A 3,426-nucleotide genomic window follows, 5' to 3' on the forward strand; every position below is an offset into this window, starting at 1 on the left:
TACAAACAGGAGAGAACGTTCACCGACACAAGAACAAACAGACAGTCAGGTACTTACGCGAGACAAAGACGGAGTTGAGTTAAGATGCGTGACACGAGATGCTTTATACTCATCACACGACAACACCTTGCAGATTCATCAAACGATTTTTGATTAGAATCAATATCTAATCAAATGCCCGGTTCATGCAATTAAGTCTGTGAATGTGAGTCTGTGTATCATCTATACAATTAAACCATTTGCTGACCTGTGAAGATCCGGGGTTGAAAAGGTCATCAGCAACCCATGCTTGCCATAAAAGGCGTCTATGCTTTCTTCTCGTATGAGGCGACTAACGGGATCGGGTGATCAGGCTCGCTGGCTTGGTTGATGAAGTTGCGGGGATAGATGCTCATGATGCCAATCACTTGATTGTCTGGTCTAGACTCGAATATTTACAGACCGCCATCATATAGCTGGGATATTGCTGAGTGCGACGTTAAACAACAGACAAACAAAAAAAATTATTTTTTTGCAGATTGTAGAGTTTCGTAATTAAGACACGTATTTAAGAAAGAACATCAAATTCTTATAAATATGATCGTGATATGATCGAACATTGACGTGGGGTATTTTCCAAGCGCCTCATCTCTATTGATGTTGGTCTTGGTTAATATCGTAATAATGAGAATGCTAAATCCCTTGGAGACTCGAGTAAGTGGATGTTGGTTTTGTGCCCAGCAATGCGCCTGCGATACCACGTATTCAATTTTTGTAGAACCAGGAATACCAGTGTTTGATAGCATGAGCAACAACCCACGCCGCCGGTATGAGATGTCACACGTACTCATCCAAGTTAAGTTTTGGAAACACAAAACGTTCATACAAGTCACAAAAGGCGAGGGGTATATGTTCTTATAATTTGTTTCGTAAATTAAAGAACTCTGGAGAGTAGTATAGATGATGGGGGTTCTGGCTCACTTCCGATAGAGCCAGAACCCCCATCATCTATACTACTCTTGAGTATCAAGGAAAACAGAACCGGTGTAGGCATATAGGGTGAGACCTGAAAAGGGGATGAGAGCAGAAATGTGGTGAAATTGTTTATTAAATAGATTATCAGGGTCTGTACAGAGGACTACGCTGCTTCATAGGATCGTTATACTGGTTTTACATACATAAGGTGTATGGGGGGCACGGGTGGCCCAGTCGTCTAAGGTGCCGCGATTCGCTGTGCAGAGATGCGTCCCTTAGGCACGCCAGAAACCTATGATTGTGGGTTCGAATCCCGGTTCGCCCCGATTACGTTTCAAAGTGGTAAACGTCTGAGACCTGCATCACTTCGGGTTTCTCCCACATTAAGCTGACACGCCGTGATATAACTGGAATACTGTTAAAAGCGGCGTTAAACCCAACTCACTCACTCATAGGGTGTATGACTGATTTGGTTGGAAAATCCAGACTGCACTTTGTCTCGAGCGAGTAGAACACAACTAAAAGGTGATGAATCTTACATAAACTTTATTTGTGCATTCAACAATGTATGATGCATACGTCCTCTGTGGTATATACAATACATGTGAGATCTACAATAGATGTGAGATATACAATACATGTGAGACATACAATAGATGTGAGATATACAATAGATGTGAGACATACAATAGATGTGAGATATACAATCGGGTGAGATATATAATAGATGGGAGATATATAATAGTTGGGAGATTTTCAATAGATGTGAGATATACAATAGATGTGAGACATACAACACCATGTGAGATATGCAATCGGGCAGGATATTTAACAGATGTGAGATATATAATACATGTGAGATATACAATGTCAACAGGAAAAGTAGCAAAAGACTCATGTATGGCAACAGTATTCACAACATATTTCGGTGGTATCAATTATTCATAAAGGTTATTTGAAAAAAAATACATCCATACAATCCTTATTAAAAGTGGAATTAGCAAAATGCGCAATGTATAATTCAGCTGTAATGGGGAATACTACACTCATTAGTTAGATACCAGTTTTACGAAACGAGTGGACTTTCTATGGTATCTGACCGAGCGAAAGCAAATACCATAAAAAGTTCATGAGTGACCCACCTTAAATATATATTAAAGAATAAATACATAACATCTTTTGTTCGTTGACAGACCAAACTGAAACCGGCTGCAAAATCTGGTTGCATATGATTATTGATATATGCCCAAATATCGGCATTGTTGACGTTTCTATGCTTACGCATAAACGACATGTTCCTGCAGCTGTGTTTGCAAACAAAACAGCACCGACGCTCAAGATCCTTTTTGAAGAATTTCTTCAACTTATGGTAATTCAAGAGACATGTTTTTAGTACGTAGGATACCTAAAGAAAATTTGAAAGTCACATTAGCGCCGCGCTTTGAATATCGGACCAACGATCGGTCACTCGCACTGCCGGTGTCCCGCCTGTGCAATCAAAATGGTTCGGTTTCCTTGATGTATCAACTGAATTTATATCATGTCTGTACCATTTATATCAGGTCCGTACCAAAATCAGAGTGTTCGCCAAAGACGTTGATGTTAACTGTACGACCCTGTACTGAAGACATGAAAATCAACAAACTCAAGTCTGCTTGCATGTCAGTGACAGCTTCGAACGAAGGGCAAGGTCACCACCGGAATAAGAAAAGACAACCGTGAACTAGTCTCAGCGTTTCACGCAAGAGATATAGCTAGAATTGTTCACATTTGGGATATTTTCGGCCACATAATCAGAAGTCGAGCACACTTCTTCGAGTTTTCGAATGATTTGTATCGGAAATGTTCACTTTGAGTGATCTGGTCGTGAACAAACAACTCCCGAAACAGTGCCACAAAATACCCTTCGAAGGGGACATTGATGGCACAACCGGGTCATTCCAAGTAAGTCTAGATATCTTTACAGATATTTTAAACTGACCTCATTTCACCACGCTTATCCTTTTACGTTAAATCAAATTGAAAGTTGCGAAAGTGGTCGGGTGCGTCACGCTCATGGGGACCCTCGGTCTTTTGATCGGTAGTCGTACATTGTAAATGGAAATTACTCTATTATATAATGTCTGTAGAAGCTCTATTCATAACTTATATAGAATGCAAACCGAATTTGATGCGTGTGACTATCTTATTTGGTTTAATAAATTTTTCCCTTGAATATGAGTGAGTGAGTGAGCTGGGTTTAACGCCGCTTTTAACAGACTGAGTATTCCAGTTATATCACGGCGTGTCAGCTTAATGTGGGAGGAAAGCCCGAAGTGATGCAGGTCTCAGACGTTTACCACTTCGGTGAAACCCATGAGCACGGGTATGGTGCTGACAACCCTAGAAACATAATCAGGGCGAACCGGGATTCGAAATTCGAACCCACAATCATAGGTTTCTGGCGTGCCCAAGGGACGCAACTCTGCACAG

This window comes from Haliotis cracherodii, unplaced genomic scaffold (genome assembly GCF_022045235.1).
Source record: "Haliotis cracherodii isolate W230 unplaced genomic scaffold, xgHalCrac1.p SCAF_12, whole genome shotgun sequence".
Lineage (NCBI taxonomy): Eukaryota > Metazoa > Mollusca > Gastropoda > Lepetellida > Haliotidae > Haliotis > Haliotis cracherodii.